Source organism: Ananas comosus, linkage group 16 (genome assembly GCF_001540865.1).
Source record: "Ananas comosus cultivar F153 linkage group 16, ASM154086v1, whole genome shotgun sequence".
NCBI classification, from domain to species: Eukaryota; Viridiplantae; Streptophyta; class Magnoliopsida; order Poales; family Bromeliaceae; genus Ananas; species Ananas comosus.
Genome location: NC_033636.1, coordinates 526,871 through 546,516, shown reverse-complemented (window position 1 = coordinate 546,516; position 19,646 = coordinate 526,871). Strand labels below are relative to the sequence as shown.

Below are 19,646 nucleotides of genomic sequence, written 5' to 3'. Positions count from 1 at the left end.
ATAAAGGAAAAAATTTAAAATAGTTTCAATTGAAAAAACATTTGAGTTGCGAGAGATAATTAAGAATGGGATTTAGATAATTTTGTGTTCCCATCCCGAAATGCATCAGCTTCCCTTGATTTCTCTTCTCCCTCCGTCAAGTCCGACTTCCGTGCAAGTGCAGCCCACCGCTGACTCCGCTGCCCTCTCCATCCTCAAGGTTCTCTACCCCGTCGTCCTCCCCTATACTTGGACATCGGAAAGTCAGCGGGATAGTGTTCGCCGCACCCGTTGATTCCCCTTCCAAAATTTGTTAACTGGATTAAGCGATCATATGAGTATAGTTATTTTTATATTCTGACCTAATTAAAGGTAGTGATTTGATCAACCTAACTACATACTTTTTTCTATCAAATATCGATGCAAATTTTTTTTAAAAAAAGGTTTCCTCCTATATCACATACAAATATAAATTTCAACGTACACACAAATATAAATTTCAACGTACACAAGTACGTGTTCTGATATTGTTGATATGATATAATAACTAAGTATTACAAATGAATTTTGAATAGAGCTTAAGAATATCATGTATCACAACACTGCCAAGTGAGTTTTAACCGTAATTCAATATATGAGTTTCATAAGAAACTTTAAGCATTCCTATGTTAATAGTACAATGTAAAAACTTCAATAAAATATTATCCACATCAAAATGAAAAATGAGCAACTCATCGCATGTAAGTGAGATTTGTTAGGGAATAAATAGGAAAAAGAAACAAAACTTATCATCAAATCAGTATGAGTTCATGTGTTAACAATATGAAGCCCTGCATGCGAAACACATGCATTAATTACTACTTCTCACATCTTATGAAAGAAGCTTGTCTTAGAACAAGAAGATTTTAATTAAATAAGTACACACTCATAATAGAATAAATTTTAATAATTTGAAATTAAGTTGAGGTACAATCTAATCCAAAATTGAAATTATAATCAATTTCCGATCACTTTCAATAAATAAATAAGTGTAACAGAGAAACCGAACTTTACATCATAAAATTACAAAAAACCAGGTAATGTCCAACTTTGACGCCATAAATGAATATCCAGGAAAATTTAGGTGATCAAGTTTGGTTTGGATCGAGACGTTAATATCGATCATAATTGTTAAAAAAATATGCAATACTATTAGTTAAGTTTGGTACGAGTTTTAGGATGTTTCGAGGTTACTTAGGCCTCCGATAAAGAGTCATGATTTCTTCTTATAGTCGAATTTAATATACTCGATAAAATCTTTCTAAATTTGATGTTATTACACTGATTTTTCTTTTTTTTAAGAAAAAATATGAATCCTAAGGAGCATCAGTGCTCTTAAGATATTTGACACCAGCCCTTCTGCAGCATTATTGACCACCGAGTAAAAGATGTTGTTGGGCAGAGACAACTAGAAGAAACACTTTGAAGCAATGAAGAAGGGTATTAAACTTTGGATTTACAAAGGATAAAGGAAAAAAAGAAAAGAAAAGAAAAGGGATGTAGAGAGAGATTGAACACGTACCGTAGGGAGAGGAGCAGTTTAAGAAAGAGTATAAGTTATTGAAATTTGGTTAAACATGTAGTTAAATTTTAATTACATTCTGGTAATAATTTAAGTTCTCATAGGATTTAAAATTAAATTAGAGTAGAATTTGTAATTATACTATATTGGGGTACATGATAGTGGCGACATTTTATGTGCACCATGATTTCATTGCGAGGTGTATGGGTGGAAAAAGTTTAGAATACAGTAGTTATATTGCTGATGTGGTGTCCCTTGGCCAATCAGAATTGCTTTCTTGGAATCCACCCATCCCACCATAATTGTTAAAAATTTATTTTTATTATACTTTTCTCTCAAAAGAAAAAGTACAATCGAGCTGGATATAGACGGCGTGGTGTGATTGCTGCATAGTAGAATTTCTCGTACCGATGCAAGTGCTCTCTGGCTAGGATGTGCGGCTTCTGGAGAGTCATGGCTGCGAGGAGTTGAAGACTAGTAGCGTGCAGCTTAGGTCCTAGTGCGCAGGTGTGTGGAGAAATAAAGAAAGAGAATAGTTTTCGTCGGAATTTAGACGACTATAGAAGAATATGAAATTCAGAAAGAGAGTTTAGGTTGAAACTATTCTTTACATAAAGAGAAGTTGAATATAATTTTTTTCTTGATTTTGTGATTGTTTTAGAGACGTATTTACAGTAAAATTAATTAAACCATATTGAATTCTTTTTTATGTAGAATCTCAACAATTAGAAACATAGTGAAAATCAGATTTTTAACCATTTTAGTATCAGAAGAAGCTACGGCCAGATTCTCAACTATTTTTTTTTTTTTTTTTTTANACACTTTGTGTGATTACGCGGAGTTTGGGTTTAAAAAAAAGGAAATAGAAAACGACTGCAGTGCCAAAGAAGTCTAGGATTGTGGGCCTTCCCATGACTCTTTCTGAATGTTTTTTTTTTTGATTAAACAGGGCTATACCCTATTTTAAGACAGCAGGGAAACATCGGGTTTAGCAACCCATAGGTAGAGGAGACAGAGGATAACAGGACGAAAGAAAAGATGAGTCTCAAAGCTGAAACAACAAGCAATGTCGAAAAACGAAGAACTCAAGTCCGTAGCGTCGAGGACAAAACTCGAGTCCGTAGCGTCGTTTTCCACAATCGGACCGTCGGAAGAACACTTCTCCCCAAGGCATCGACTCGGCGAAGCCGATTGTTGAAAAGCCTTCCATTTCTTTCATTCCAGAGTTCCCAGCAGCCGGCCGCGACGGAAAGGTCGAGGTCGTTTCTGGATTGACCAGATAGCGCCATTCTCAGCTTGCACCATACATTCGGTAGCTTCCGATGGGGACCGGAGCTCAGCATTTGAGTGGCCAGAGAAGGTTGGAGAAGCATGGTCCAAAGGGCTCTTGCGAAGGAGCAGTGGAGGAGGATGTGGTCGAGAGTCTCCTCATCGGAGTTACAGAGGACGCATATAGAAGGACCGTGCCAACCTCTCGTGGCTAAGAAGTCGGCGGTGAGGATTCTATACCTTGCGGCTAGCCACAGGAACACTTTGATTCGCGGCGGAATTTTCAGTTGCCAGAGGAAGGGAATTTTAGTGTCATTGATTCCGTCAAAAGTAAGGAAGTCGTAGGCGCTTCGAGTCGAAAACGAGCCAGAGTTGGACCATCTCCAAGAAGGCAGGTTAGCAGCGGAATTGGATAGGGAGACAGAATGTACCAGGGTGTTGAGGATCTGAAGTTCACCCTGCTCCTCAGGGGCAAAGGGAGGAGAGAATCCGAGATTGGGCCTCGAAGCGAAACGATGAAGCCACTTAGCAACAGACATATGCTTGTGTCTCACAGCTAAATGAAGGTTAGGGAAGCCATCCCTTAGAGCGGAATCACCACACCATCGCGCATTCCAGAAGGATAAAGCAGAGCCATTACCGAGGGAGAAGTCGACAGATGAGAGGAAGGGCGCCGCTGTCACAATAAGGATATCTCGCCAAATAGGGCAACAGGCAGCTTGCTGAGTGACAGGAATCGACGGGGCGTTGAACTTGTACAGTTTGTTCTTAAGTAGATGGACCCAGGGTAATGAGCCAGTGTTGTAGAAAGACCAGATTGATTTCATCATTAGGCCGGAATTCATTATACGTAGGTTCCGGATTCCGAGACCTCCAGAACGCTTGGGACGGCAGACGTGTTCCCATTTTACCAAGCAATGAAATCCATTGTCGAGTTTTTTCCCCCGCCAAAAGAAGCCTCTTCAGATCTTGTCAATGGAATTGATAACCCAAGAAGGAAGGCGAAAAGCAGTGCAGAAGAAAGTCGGGATGCTTGAAAGTACCGAGTTGAGGAGAGCCAGGCGGCCAGCCCTTGATAGCGTGAGTCCCTTCCATCCGGCCAGGCGGTTGTCTAACTTTTCGATAAGAGGAAGATAGTCAGCTTTGTGAAGTTTTTTTGGGGAGAGAGGCAGACCCAAGTATTTGAAGGGGAAGCCGTGGGTGGAGCATCCAAAGAAGCACGCTAATGATGAAGCTTGATTGCCGTGCAACGAGATAGGGATGATGGCGCTTTTTTGAAAATTGATTTTGAGACCCGAGGTTGCGGAGAAGGCGTCGAGGATGAGTTTAATCACAGCGGCCAAGCGAGTCGAGCCGTCAAAGAAAAGCAGCATATCGTCGGCGAACTGCAAGGTGTGGAGCTTAGCATCTCCAATTCCTATGGATGGTAGAAAATGAGCGGAGGAAGCAAAATGAAGCATTTGGAAGAGGACATCAGTACATAAAATAAAAAGTAGAGGAGAAAGCGGGTCGCCCTGTCGCAATCCTCTTTTGCAGGTGAACGGCAATCCCGCCGCACCGTTAACCAAAACCGCTGTGGTCGAGGAGTGCAGTAGGCAAGAAATCCAATTGATCCACCGCTGGCCGAATCCCCTTGTTTGAAGGAGCTCAGTAAGGAAATGCCAATTGATGTTGTCAAAAGCTCGTTCGAAGTCAATCTTGAAGAGGGCAGCTTGCTGATTGGAAGAGTGTAAGTGGTGAACGAGGATGTGCGCCGAGAGGAAATTATCAAGAATATACCGGCCCTTAACAAAAGCAGCTTGAAAGGGGTTGATCAGAAGGTTCATAAAACGTTGAAGTCGGGTTGCGAGAACCTTCGAGATGAGCTTGGGCATGCTGTGGACAAGACTAATAGGGCGGAGATCCCTTGCCGAGGTGACATCCTTCTTCTTCGAAATCGGGCATATCCAACTGATGTTGAGGCGAGTCAGGTCACTCGACCCATTGTAGAAAGAATCAAAGACGTCCATGATGTCATCTTTAAGGATGGTCCAAAAACGTTGATAGAAGAGCATCGGAAACCCATCCGGACCCGGGGCCTTATCCGGTGCACAGGAGAAGATAGCAGATTTCACCTCGTCTACCGTGAAAAGAAGAGACAGGCTAGAAAGATCAACAGAATCGGTATCGTAGAGCGAGGAGAGGTTGACCGCCGCACAAGAGGTTTGCTCGACTCCCAAAGTGTTGTGGAAGAAGTGAAACAAATGTTTCGCTAAATCCTCTGGTGAAGAGAAAGTGGTGGAGCCGTCCGCTAGTTGGGAGAGAGAGTTTTTGATTTTCCGACGGTTAGCGTGGAGATGAAAGAATTTGGTATTTGCATCTCCCGCTCGAAGCCAATGAATCCGTGATCTTTGCCTCCACCTAATCTCTTCTTGTAAGCAAAGCTCTTCGTATCGTACTTTGAGCAAGGGCCGCAACATGCATTCACTGATCGTGAGGGCCCTGTCTTCCTCTGCCCTGTCAAGCCATCCTAACCATCTGAGGCAGGTGGCAGTTTGTTCCTTAATTACAGAGGTGAGCCCAGAAGACCAAGATTTCAGGGCATTTTGAACACACTCAATCTTGGAGGCGAAACGATTTAAAGGGTCCGAAGAAGGTACCGAAGAGTTCCACGCCTGAGATATCACTCCAGAAAGCGCCGGATGTTGTAGCCAAAAAGATTCAAATCTGAAAATACGAGCAGAGGGCACAAAGGTGTGAGCCGAGAGTAACAGCGGGGTGTGATCCGAGCGGGGGCGCGGAAGTGCAGAAAGGAAGGAATTGGGGAAGGAGAGCAGCCAGTCTTGCGAGATGAAAGTGCGATCAAGGCATTCGAGAGTTGGATTACGCCGTCCATTAGTCCACGTGTAGGATTTATTCCGCAGGGGGAGATCTACAAGGCCTAGGTCACTGACAACCTCCCTGAACTGCAAGATATCATTAGTGCTCAGGAGCGGACCATTTTTGTCGTGCAAGGAGAGTAAGGCATTGAAATCTCCCATTGCCGCCCACACGCCTCGGGACCGTTGGCCGAGATATCGAAGCTCGCGGAAGAAGGCTGCTTTCAGGCTGGCACAAGTGGGGCCGTAGATATTGGATAACATGAACACAGATCCATCACGCTTTCTTTTGAGGACAACGTTGAGAGAGAAAGATCCACCCCAGTCCTCTAAACATTCAAAGAGGGAGGGGTTCCATGCTGTTAGGAGACCCCCTTTGGTCCCGACAGCGTCTAGAGCACGGAAGTCCTGAAGGTGAAAACCACAAATGGTATGAAACTTGGTAGGAGAGATAGACGAGATCTTGGTTTCTTGCAAACAGACAACACAACATTTAGCATTACGAATAAAGCTCTTAATAACAGTGCATTTGCTCGGGTCATTGAGGCCCCGAACATTCCAAGACAGAAAGCGAAAGACTCTATTGGTATTAAAGCAGGTTCCAAATTCTCAACAAAAATGACTGGAAAAATGGAGGAAGAAATGGATGATTTTCTCCCAAAAAAGAACTTACAACAAGAGCGGTCTTAATAACATTCGATTAAACACTTCCATGATACACATAAAGACAATAAAATATTTTTTTAAAACTTTATTTCATTACAAAATTACTATGTTACTCCTAATACAACAGTTACAACAAAAAAATAAAAAAAACCTTTTCTATTTAAAAAATAACCCGACTTTAAGGAGATATCATTGTGTACTAGTACACGTTAGTTATATTTTGATGATTAAAATTTCAAAATCAAAATCCATTGCCTTAAAAAAAAAATCTATCATAAAGTCACCAAGTAGCTAGTCCGACTCTGAGTGCTCAGTAGGGGACATGTTATTTCTTGATTAATTTGTAAAACACCAGTGTGCAAATTTTATAAATTTTTATAGATTAAATTTTTATACATAAAATTTTCATATGTCATGCAGTATTGAAGGCCAAAGTTATGATATTTGAAATAGCTGCTCAAAGTTTATAATTTTAAAGCTTTTGTTGGAGTGTTTTAGGTATGTGCTGCATGAAAATTGATCCAACTCATAAACTAGAAATCACTTTTTTTAACGGCATATTATTTAGACATCAAATAGCAACAAAAATCAACAAAAAGAAAAAAATCTTTACATAGTAGGCAAAGAGGAAACAGATTTGAGCCTCTTTGGTCGAATAATAATATAGACAAGTCATTTCCAAAATTACTCAAACAGCAAATAAATTTCCACTCGTAAGTATATTGGACCAGTTTGCAATATGTCGAGATATAGAATTTAGTGAGTCAGTTACACATCGACTGTGCAACATATGTCACTAGATTTGATTTCCACCAACATTAAATAGTCTGATAAATTATTTCTGCAGCAATCGATATCAATATTCTGCATTTTTTTTTGCCTAACTACATTTATTTGAACTCTTCCAAGTCTTTTCCCACTTTAGCTAGCTTTAAGGGCAAATTCTTGGTCCACCTAGCAAAAAAAAAAAAAAAAAAAGTTATATGGTTTCCTCCCATATTATAGATAACGAAAATAAAAGTAATAAATCATTGCGAAAGAGATTTTTTTTTTAATAAACATGATTCAAAACTAGGTTTATTTTTACAAAAACTTTAAATCTTTCTGTATTAATAGTAAGATGCAAAAACTTCAACTATTTACACCAAAATAAAGCATACCAACCAAGAACAACAATTAATTAAATCACATGTACATGAAGATTTGTCATAGAATAAGTAGAAAAGGCCACTTATTATGAACTCATGCATTAAAAATGGAGCTTAATTTGAATGCAAAACGTATGCATTCTCACATCCTGTAAGTGAAAAATCTTAAAAAGAGAAATTTAAATAAGTACACACTAATGTAATGACACAAATACTTAATTAACATAACATACTTCATATTTTAGAAGTTTGAGATATAATGAAAGGCAAAATTGTACCTGGCACTGCTAGCTAGGGCTAGCAAATGAGCGAGCTGGCACGTGTTCGCTATGCGTTCAACTGATCAATACTATTCAGCTTTCTTGAGCTCAACTCCTAATTAAATGAGCTGAGCTTGAACGAAAAAAAAAATAATAAATAAATAAAAATAAAAGCTCGCAACTAATTTCAAGTTCTAAAAAATATTTTATGAAAATTAAATCATATATAGGTTGGACAATGTTAGGAATTACAAACTGTTTGTATAGGCCTCGAGCTCGCTCGACTTGAATCTAAGTTAGGCTTGTTCGAGCTTAGTTCAAATGAATTTCAAGTTGAGCTTGAGCCTAAATTTAGGTTCAAAATTAATTTCAAGTTAAGCTTGAGTATAGATAAGCTCGCTCGAGCTCGGTTTGATTTCATCCCTACACGACGCTTATCATTTAATTATAATATAAGCATTAATTGTATACAGCTGCTCTCTTTAAACATATTAAAATCAGATATGTTTAAATAGAAGAGCAAAAAAAAAAAAAAAGTTTTGAGGGCTTAGAATTACGAGCTCTAGTACCAACCATCATCCTTAGAGAACTGCACTAAGAGGCCATTTGGTTTGATGTAATTACAAATATATATAGTATAGTTAGAGATACATGTAATTAAAAATATAGTAGTGGCAATTTTATGCATCCTATTTGGTTCGATGCAATAGAAACCGTTGTAACTATAAACAATATGTTTGGTTGCATACCGATGAGAAATTATTTTTAAAATTTTATCATTATATATGTATGGTGGTGAGATTACTTCTAATATAAAAAAAATATATATTTTTTATTTAAAAAACAATTAAGGAGGTAAGAATACTTTTTGTTTAAAGTTACTCTCTCCGATTATTGCAGTTGGAACTGTAGCCAATTTAGGAATAGTTTTAACTGTTGTAGTTAGACCTCCTCTTACAATTTTTACTACAGCAGTTGAAGTTAAATATGTCAAACCAAATATCGAATTTGTATTTGCATGTAGTTATAAGTGCAGTGTAGTTGTAAATATGCATGCAACAAAACGGCCCCTAAGTATGGTCGATGAATTCTAATTAAGGATTTAAACACTTTACTTTAATGAGTCATAAATTAGTAGTTTAATTTTGTTGTCACATGCTATAAAAAATTGTTAAAACCATTGAATTTAATAGAATCGCCTTTAAATTTAAGTAGATTCGGTATCTAATTGATTGGAATCACTTAAATAAAAAAAAAAATCTTAAATTTAGTTACTATACTAATCTTAATAAACGCATTCATTACAAAAGTAAATGAAATCAGTGCTATCACGCAACAATTGTCGCTACTCTTATGCAATGGGATTATTAAAAATAATAATAATAATAAATATACTTTTCCACCTAGCTCCAATATGTAAAGTATTACACGTAACCCGTAAAATAAAATAATGTACACAAAACTTTTTTAACTAGCCTACAATTAGAGGTGTAATGTGGGCCGTGCCCACATTTTCCGGGCCGAAACGGGCTAGGGGCCGGCCCAGCCTGGCCTGGATTCAAATTCGTGACGGGCCGTGCGACGCCAAGTTGTCTACCTTCTGGCTCGGCACGGCCCTTTGGCCGGAAGGCACGGGCCGTATTTTTTAAATTTTTTTAAAAAAATTTAGTATAAAATTTAAAAATATAAATAATAAATATTTTTATTTAAAGNTTTAAAAAATATAAACAATAAATTATTTTTATATAAACTGATATTTTGATAAAAAATTTAAAATTTATAAAAATAATTACAAAAAAATAAATATTTAAATTTATTTAATATATTTTTGTATTATTTTTTAAAAAAAAAAAGTTGAGATGGGTTTTTGGTCCAATGGACCAAAATTGCTTTGGTCCATTGGACCAAAATCACTCCTCCCAAGGTCTGCTAGGAGGAGCTCTCCTTCGGGCCGTGACGTGCTGGACCGTCGGGCCCCAGATAAGCTCCCAGCACGGTCCGAAAAGCCTGCCAGGCCCGGCCCGGCCAGGGTGCTACAGTGGCCGTGCCGCGCCACGGCCCGGCCCGTAGCCGTGCCGGACAGGGCGGCCCACGTGCCGCCCGGCCCGTTTTACACCCCTACCTACAATCCTAGTTCTGTCAAATATTTATTTTTAATAATATTAATTTTAAGGCTAAATTATATAAAATTTTTCCGTTAAAATCCAATTTTTCACTTTCCCCCCTGTCATTTAAAAACCTGCACTTTGCCTCCTTATAAAATGAAAAATGTTCACGGAGGTACGGTGTGTAAAATGACTATTTTGTCTCTCACCATTTTCGTCTCCTTCCTAATCTTCCTTAACCGCCGCCTCGATCGGCCGCGATTCACACCTCGACCATTTTCGTCTCCTTCCTCATCTTCCTCAACCGCCGCCTCGATCGGCCGCGATTCACACCTCGACCATTTTCGTCTCCTTCCTCATCTTCCTCAACCGCCGCCTCGATCGGCCGCGATTCACACCTCGACCATTTTCGTCTCCTTCCTCATCTTCCTCAACCGCCGCCTCGATCGGCCGTGATTCATACCTCGATCGGCCGTGATTTCTTTCCATTTTCTTCTCCACCTGCTCCCCTTCTCCTCCTGCACCCTCGCCGCCCTTCGATTTCGGCAACAGTAGGGAGGAAATCGAGGTGGGTTCCGATAGAGAGGTAGGCAAGGGCAACGAGGGCGAAGGCGAGGCGGCGGAGGAGGGCGAAGAGGATGTGGGCGAGGGCGAGGGCAAGGCAGTGGAGGAGGGCGAGGCTGTGAGGCGGTGGCGAAGCGGCGAGCCGAAAGGAGCCGAAGCAACAGGAAAGAGGGTGGAGGGATATTTTTGGTGTAAAAAAATATTTTATAACGAAACCCTAACGGATCACTAACGGTAGGGGTAAAGTGCACATTTTTCATTTTACAAGAGGGCAAAGTATAGGTCTTTAAATGACAGGAAGGGAAAGTAAAAAATTGAATTTTGATAGGAAATTTTCTGTAATTTAGCCAATTTTAATGTTGTAACCCTCTTAATTAATATATTGAGAGAATAATTTGACTTATAGCCCCAAAAAAAAAAAAGAATACATGTAACGCTAAGTTGTANATATCACATTTTAATTTGAACATCGAGCCGAGAACCGAGGTAGTGTTACAATCACAATAAGGACACAAAGACAACTATAGAGCTAAATTATCTCTAAACTCAATTTTATTGTTATTAATGGTTGTTAACTTTTAATGCGAAGTAAGTAGGGCTGTCAAAGAGCTGAACATAATAGCTCGTTGGGGGCCGACCCTTGTTTGATCATTTATTAAATATACCGAACACAAACTGAATCATTAAAATATATAAGAAATATTATAAAATGCTTAGAAAAGAAACATATAAATTTATAGATTTATCTTTCAATTTTAGTTGTCCTGCAAATATTGAACGGTTGCCACTCCATGGGAAGTGCTCTAATCATATTTTCTCCGGCTATAAAATCGCTCCCGTGCTTCCAGTCGTTCCCGCCAAAATTTGTTTGCCTTGGAGCTTATTCCCTCTCGGCTTATGGAGTACGATATGTCATCTAAGTCGACCAACAGTTATTACCGCAATTTACTGCACCAACAGTTAATTTCTATTTTTTCTATAATTTATTGCTATTCGCTTGGCGGCAATTTACACCTATTACCATTACATTCATTGAGTTCAAAAGGTACATATATAATTTGATATTTTTATATATGAGATTTATTCTAATTTTATTGTTTAAGATTAGAAGCAATTGTAAAACTCTCGTTATTTTTTCAAGTGGTTCAAAATTGTACTGCTTATTTCTACTTAAAAAATCTTATTTACTAATTTGCTCTACCGCCAAATTTCTAATTTAGTTTAAATTATTTAATAATCACTATCATCTTCAGGAGAATAGTTTCTTATAAAGTTTTAAAATAGTTAAACAGATAAGCAAATCGCCAGTAACACTACAAAAAAATAAGCATATACCAACAGCCAAAACTGCTGGAAAAGAATACAAAAACTGCTGGTAATATTTGCTCCAGCAGTTCTAAAACTGCTGGTAAAAATGCAGGTGACCGTTACAATATCCTTGCTAGTATAACCTTTTCCCAGCACTTCTACTAACCACTGGTGAAGATGATCTCTAGCAATAGTTCTTAAACCGCCGTTAAAACTACAAAAAAAACACTGGCGTAAAACGCATGTACCGACAATTTTTGACCATTGGCAATTTGAAACTAATATGAAAAAAAAATACTAATATCAACAAATTACAATAGAGCTTTTCCATTTGATATTAATTGTAAAACCAACAATCTATAATATCCGTAAAAAAAATAAAAGTCATATTACTAAATTACAATAGAGAAGTCTATAACAAAACAGTAAAAATGATTGTAAAAAAATTATAAGATGATACAATCATGATTTATAGCAATGATAAAATGTAACAAAACAAGTTTTTATGTCTAACAGAAATCAATGCAATAAAAAATTTAGTTGAATTCCAAATGTTAGAAAGCTAAGAAAAAGAGGAGTGAAAAGCCTCCAGCTAAACATTCTTGAAATGCGAACATCAAATCCTGCTTGTTGCTTCAATCTGAAACCAAGAAAATTAAAACATATAAGCTGCATAAGCTTATTCCAACAAGAAATCTATCATAAGTAACATATAGCAAAAAATAAAAGTATCGAAAATTGAATTTCATCTATTAAAGTACTTGCTACTCAACAAGCTTGCTACTATAAAAGAATTCAGGAATTTCTCAACCTAGTCATATAAAAGATTTTTTTTAAACATCATTCCAACCTAGTAATCGTATTGCGTTAATTAGTTTATATATAACTGACGTGGTGCAACCTCTGTAATATGTTGGCACAATTAGAACAGACAGGATTCTAGATGGGTTCATCAGCACAAAGCCAGATGGTGCCAAATGGGCAGCTATAAACCCATACGGACCGGTTTAGAACAAATTCTTTTTGCAGTAGCACTCACAAGAATTTCTCATAACTAATACCGTGACATCTGATTTATGCAATCCTACAATAATATTTAAAAGCCTCCTCACAATGTAAACTGAAAATCTCCAAATTCCGAATCACTACTGTAATTACTACAATTGTTTACCTATGCCATGTAGCACAAGAATTTCAGCTATAACAAGTTACTGTTAAAGCAAAATTTGGCGACAACCAGCTTTGCCCATGCCATGTAGCACATTGACGACAACCAGCTTTGCCCATGCTGCGCCTTACTGCTGTCGGTGTACTCTCTTTAAATCTCTTAGATGGGGACGCCCGTATAATAGTTCATACACAAATCCCCCACTGCCACCAAATTGGCCGAATCAATTGTCGCCTCTTCTTCAGCTGGTGCCCTAAGTTCATCAGATAAAATGATGCATCCAAATAAAACAAGGCAAAAGGAACTTCATATACAGTTACCGAGATGGTCTCAAGTAAACATGTCAAAAGAATCGAGTAAACATGTCAAAAGAATCAAACAGAATCAACTAATTCTTTTCGAACAAATTCTAGTGATTAAAGAAGTGTTCAAGTGTGTCTGTATAGCCCCTAAACTACCAAGAAATACAATTCACTTTCTCAACCCTGATTTACCGAAGTTTTGTTATGTCAACCCTTTGTGTGCTTTCCATTCAAAATTCTGAAAATTTAAGGATCGACCATAACATGTAATAAAAGACCTTTCCATCCCTACCTAACTGAAACAAATAATGCAAATAAAACCTACTTGCACCCACGTTTAAATACATGTAAAGACACCCACGTTTAAGTGCCAAATATAAATACCAAAACTTTACTGATTGTTGATGATTAGAAGAAGAAATATAGTTGCAACTATAGCATAGGAATCTTCCCATCAGGGCTTGCACCACAAGATTAAAAACATAAGAGAGGAATCTAAATTAAAAAGGTAAGGGTATAACCAGCTGGTGTAACCTGATAATATCTACTTTGGAGCTATTAGAAGAATTTATAAACAAGAGAACCAATCCATTGTACAATGAATAAGAACAAGACCAGCAAGGTAACAATGGAAATATTACTAACAGCTTATTGGCAAGTCGGCAATAACCTCAAATATTTCATGAATATTAATTAAGATAAATACTGTAGAAATAACTAAGGTGATCACCTGAAAGCTTGTATGGTTCCAAATATCACAGATTGGTATCAACTTCAAAACACTCATGAATTATGAGTCTCCAGGGTCAGGCTTAAATTAACATAGGAAATTTTGGATGGAAACATCAAAAGGACCCTACTGCTTTAGCTTTATTCATATGGGGAAACTAAACTTTAAGCTGTTGGTCAGCATATACAAGCAGTTCCAGTCAAACCTTCTGAAAACCCTGTTGCGGCAGTTTTGAGATTTTTGCTTGTAAGTATATCCACTATAAGTATCAAAACTTTTGCATTAGGAATATAATGTAACATAAATGAAACTTATGGAATAGAGCTAGGTTCCTCTTTGAAAAATGTATGCAGACAATCGGCTAAATTTAACATTTCAATTGCTTAATATTTGCTGAAACTTAGAAAGGGAATAAAGCATGTTTCCTCTGTGAAAAGGTGTGCAGACAATCAGCTAGGGTTAACATTTCAAATTCTTTTACTTGGTACTCTCTTTTTCTATAACAGATCCTACTTCTAAGTTGGTACATGGAATTAGCACCAAATTTAAGTAATGATGGATAGATTTACACAAAACAAAAATCCACATTGCACTATCATTTTGGCGAGGATCGATGCAAAATCCTTACATCACAACAGCCAAGGGGATCACCCCGTGCTGCATCAAATCCTGCAGATATAATGATCATATCAGGAGCAAACTCCGAAGCTGCAAAAGAATGACAGAACATCATCAGATAGTCATGCACTCATGCTATTGCACATTAAATAAAACTGCTAACTCTATTAAAAAAATAATAAGGAAATTTCACATAAACAACAAAATAATGTTTGAGATGGTTACACATCTTACTGGTTTTGATGTATGAAAAGAGCTAAAGCCATAAATAACATAAATTTATCCAAATGCATGCACATATTTATGATACTATGTATCATGATTCATGAAGGTATGTACGTATGTAACCTACAATCTCCCTCTAGGTAAGACCCATTGGATTTATTAAAAATAGAGAAAAGATTGACTCAATGTAATAAAAAACCCGCCTCTCAAGAGGCAAAAGAAAGTTATAAATAAGTTATAAATAGCCAGCTTATAACTTGAAAAGTTGAAAGTCACGTCTTCCAGCTCACTATTCCGAAACCCTTCTACCTTCATATACTCATATAAAGTTATAATACATTGAAAATACCAGCTATGAGTTGAACCAAACAATCTTTTAGAAATTCAAAAAACTAACAATCCTCAATATACAAGGAAAAACGCGAACCTATAGGAAGAACAACAGTGAATTGAATCATTGTTTGGTTCAACTCATAGCTGGTATTTTCAATGTATTATAACTTTATATGAGTATATGAAGGTAGAAGGGTTTNCAATCTTTTAGAAATTCAAAAAACTAACAATCCTCAATATACAAGGAAAAACGCGAACCTATAGGAAGAACAACAGTGAATTGAATCATTGTTTGCGAACACAAACATGAAACAAAGAACAAACAATCATGGCCTTTTTTCAACTAATTGTAATTTGTAAAGAAAATCTCTAGGAGGACAAACTAAAAAATTTAGTTTGTTATACAATTACTAAAGATTAATAATCAGAAAGTAACTCTGTTTACCAGCATCTGACAACAAAAAACCTATCTATAGAATATTAAGATCTTAGTTTGCAAATTCTTATCATATCCTCAGTTTTCTCCTTATTAATTGATTCTAATTCCCAAATCGAAGCAGACCCAAGAGAGTAAGAATAACAAAAGCAAGAGTTTCACAGAGGTACGTGCCCGAAACCCTTATCTTTTTATATGCCCAGCTAACATAGACTATTATCACTTACTTTTATATATTCTACGTACTTCGCGTACTAGTCCATGATAAATTATCTTTTTCAAGAGATAATTAGTATCCATTTTTTCTATATAGTTTGAGATTTTGTACACTACGTGCAATAGTTGTTTTATTTCTTTGTTACATAATATCCCTTCATCTCTAAAAACTCTTGTGCAAGTCCTAATATGATATTATAGAAAACATCTATTTTTCTCTAAGACCGTATTTATGCTGCTAGAAAATAATGCTTGAAATTTAGCTTGTTGAATACATACTCAATTTTAGGGACATGGAATGAATTAATATATAGCAGCAATTAAGTTGTTAATTAATCCTCGAGAGGGGCTTTGATATCATGTAAAATAATCCAACTAGCCGATATTATTAGTTACTTGATAAGGCACGCTTTGCCATCTAAATGGTCTAAAATACTAGAGCTGAAGTTACAATTGCTAGTATAGTATAATATATATAGTTATTACATGTAAAAATATAGTTACTTCATAAGTGTGTATATATATATATATATATATATATATATATATATATATATATATATATATATATATATATATATCATACACGGGTTTCTTCTACATTAAAAACATGAAAACAAGGGCGGTGGGTTACATATATAGTGCATACCGAGTATATTCAGGATCGTCGTTTTAAACCTCGAGATCGTTGGGTGAGGCGATGGCGGAGTGATACATGGCGTCGTGCAACCCCTCCGTCGCCCTCGTCTCCCTCCTCAGAACCCTCAGAACCCTCGCCTTCTCCGCCGTCAACCTCCCCCTCTCCCTCTCCGCCGCCACCTCCTCCGCCGCCGCCGCAGCACCGCCGCCTCCTCCGGCCACGTCGCCGACGATCGGCCGAAACAGCGGCGCCCACCACGGAGATCGCCTCGTCGGCTCCGGCGAGGGCGACGGCGATGGCAACGGCTTCACCGCGGCGATCGGGGCGGGGCGGCGAGCGCGGCGGAGCGCCGCCGCCGCGGAGGGGAGCGGCGGAGGGGAGGAGAGTGACGCCATGGATGGGATCTTAGGGCTTGGATTCGATCAGATCGGAGGGATTAGAGGGGATTAGAGGGGGTGGAGATTAGGGTTTGGATCGGATCTGATCGGATCGGAGAGAGAGAGAGAGCGTGCTCAGATATGGATATCCGAGCTCGAAGCTCACCGTGCGTGGAGATGGATCTCGAAGCTCGGACTTGAAAAAAAAAAAAAGAAAGGTAGAGAGAGAAAGAGAGAGAGAAAGAGCTCAGATCTAATTAATTAGTGTGTAACTCCTACGAACAATTGGGCCCAATGCTCTGGTGGTCAAGACTGTAATCAGATGGTCCATTGGTTTTCAAATTCAGTGTTGGCCCAAGTGTTAGCCCAAAAAAAAAAAAGAAAAGGTAGAGAGAGAGAAAGAGAGAGAGAAAGAGCTCAGATCTAATTAATTAGTGTGTAACTCCTACAAACAATTGGGCCCAATGCTCTGGTGGTCAAGACTATGATCAGATGGTCCATTGGTTTTCAAACTCAGTGTTGGCCCAAGTGTTGGCCCAATTGATAAATAAGCTAATAAAATTCGGTCCAATATTATTTATATAATTTAAAATTAGTAACAACTATACCAACGGTTTACTAAATGTTACAGAAAAAATAAAAAATGCTGGTATAATATAGTTTTAGCAGTAGTTAGCTTAACTGCTGGCTAAAAAACCGCTGGAACAAACCTTATTTGTTGTAGTGTAAACAGCTAATGCTCTATGTGATCATTTAAGAGACTTTATCCCAATGAGAAGTTAGGTCAACCGGCTGATAATTTGTCAATGTTAGAATTATAAATAAAATTAATTATATAAGAAATAATTTTAAATAACACAAATATGGATTAGGTATTCATAGATGATAATTATTGTTTTCAATCTCTGAATTTTGTCTCAAATCTCTACTTTTAAATAATATTGAAAATATATGGTTTCCTCCCATATCACATATAAATAATATTTTAATGCACTGAAGTTGTTAATATTATTAAATAAATAAATATTATGAATGAAGTTTGAACAGAGCTCAATAAATATGTTTCACAAGAAACTCTGAGCATTCCTATATTTATAGCAAGGTGAAAAAGCTTTAATAAAATATTATTCACACCATAACGAAAAAAGTGAAAAACTCATCACATGGATGAAGCTTTGTCATAAAATAAATTGACAAAAAAAAATAATCATCATTAGAGAATGAGTTCATATGTTAACAATGAAGCCCATACATGCAATAAGCACACATCCTCATAAAAAGGAAATTTTTATTAAAGTACTCACTAATTTAATCACACAATTTGTTAGCTAACAAAGTTTTGAATATTTGAAAGTTTGAGATATAACAATTCAAACCAAAATTTAAATTTTGACTAACACCTCACCATGTGTATACTAGGGGGAAAAAATAAAAAAAGGAGAAAAAAAAAAAGAGTTTAAAAGGAGGAACCAAACTTTAAAAGGGGCCTTAGGTTGGATACAGGAATGCTACTTGGAGAACATTGCTCCACTAGTCCCCGAACTTTTAATCAAGTTTCATTTTGATCCTCAAGCTTTCAATTTTGAGATTAGCGGTTTGTGAACTCTTTAAAATATTTTATTTTAGTCCTTATCTGTATTTTATATGAGAGGATGAGTTATTGCCTACAACTAGTGCATCGTACACCTAGATACCATGGATTTTATTAGACTCTCATAGTGCAAGTAGGAGACAGATCAAAAGTGGATGAATTCATTATGCACGAATATAGAGATGAATTAACTACAATGAATAATTTTGACTTTAACATAAGGACTAAAAAAATGATTGAAAGTTTTGCAACTAAATTGAAACCTTATCAAAGTTTAGATTATTTTTTAAAAAAAAACATGCTAAAATATATTTATTTATCTTCCTTATACTTATTATTTTATACTTTGAAATTAATAATTTATTATTTATGATATCATGCTGGCGTCACTAAATCGACTAGTCGAATTATTGGTTGAACCAGTTGAACCGCGACCTAACAACTTTTCCACTTCATGACTAGCTCCAAATTTTATAAACATCGCTTGAATACTAAATTAAAAGTTTGAGAGCTAAAATAAATCTTGACTGAAAGTTTAGGGACCAAAAAAGCAATTTATTGTACATGCATTAAAAATATACCAATTACACTGCATACATCATATTTGATTGGATCATCATCCTAATCTAATTAATTAGGATTCAAAAATTATAAAGTATGCAACAGAATGTAAAGCCTGCCTCATATAAGATATACACATCATGCTTCTGAATAGAATATTTATACATTGAAGAATTCAAATTAAAAGGCACTCTCCTACTCTATCCCAAGAAATCGTTAGTTTGTCATCAACAAAAAGAGCTATGATCATAGTTACAAATAGTATTAACATAAGTTTGTTTCAAGGGTTAATATACTAGTTAAGTTGGCAACCATTTTGTTATTTACATGTTCTAAATCACATACATATGTATAGATACATACACTTGCACATTCTCTCCCCACACAGTTCCATTTATATATGTAGACATACTGTTACAAGCTTAATTACATGCACATATTAGTTTGCTTGTATATATGGAAGACTTAGTGAAGCATTTCATGTGTATTTTAATTTAATAACAATATAAAATATTATATTTCTATAATATTTGAAATTTTTTATTTTTCTTGTTAAGCTCATGCGGCAACTTTTCAATCATATTGCCACATTTATTTGGTGTCTATATTTTTTTTTTCGATTCCATCCTTTCGATTGCTTTATACGGCACACGATTATTTTCGGAAGTCTAGATATATATGTATTTCTATATTACAACTATATTATAGCTTTCTTATTTTTGCTCTATGTT

At 36.7% G+C, this 19,646-nt stretch overlaps 1 long non-coding RNA gene across 1 annotated transcript; it reads right to left on the bottom strand.

Moving 5' to 3' along the window:
* Positions 12,030–14,540, bottom strand: LOC109722444. Its single transcript, XR_002219468.1, has 2 exons — positions 12,890–14,540; positions 12,030–12,358 (listed from the first exon to the last, which is right to left on the bottom strand). It is a non-coding gene; the product is annotated as an uncharacterized LOC109722444 (long non-coding RNA).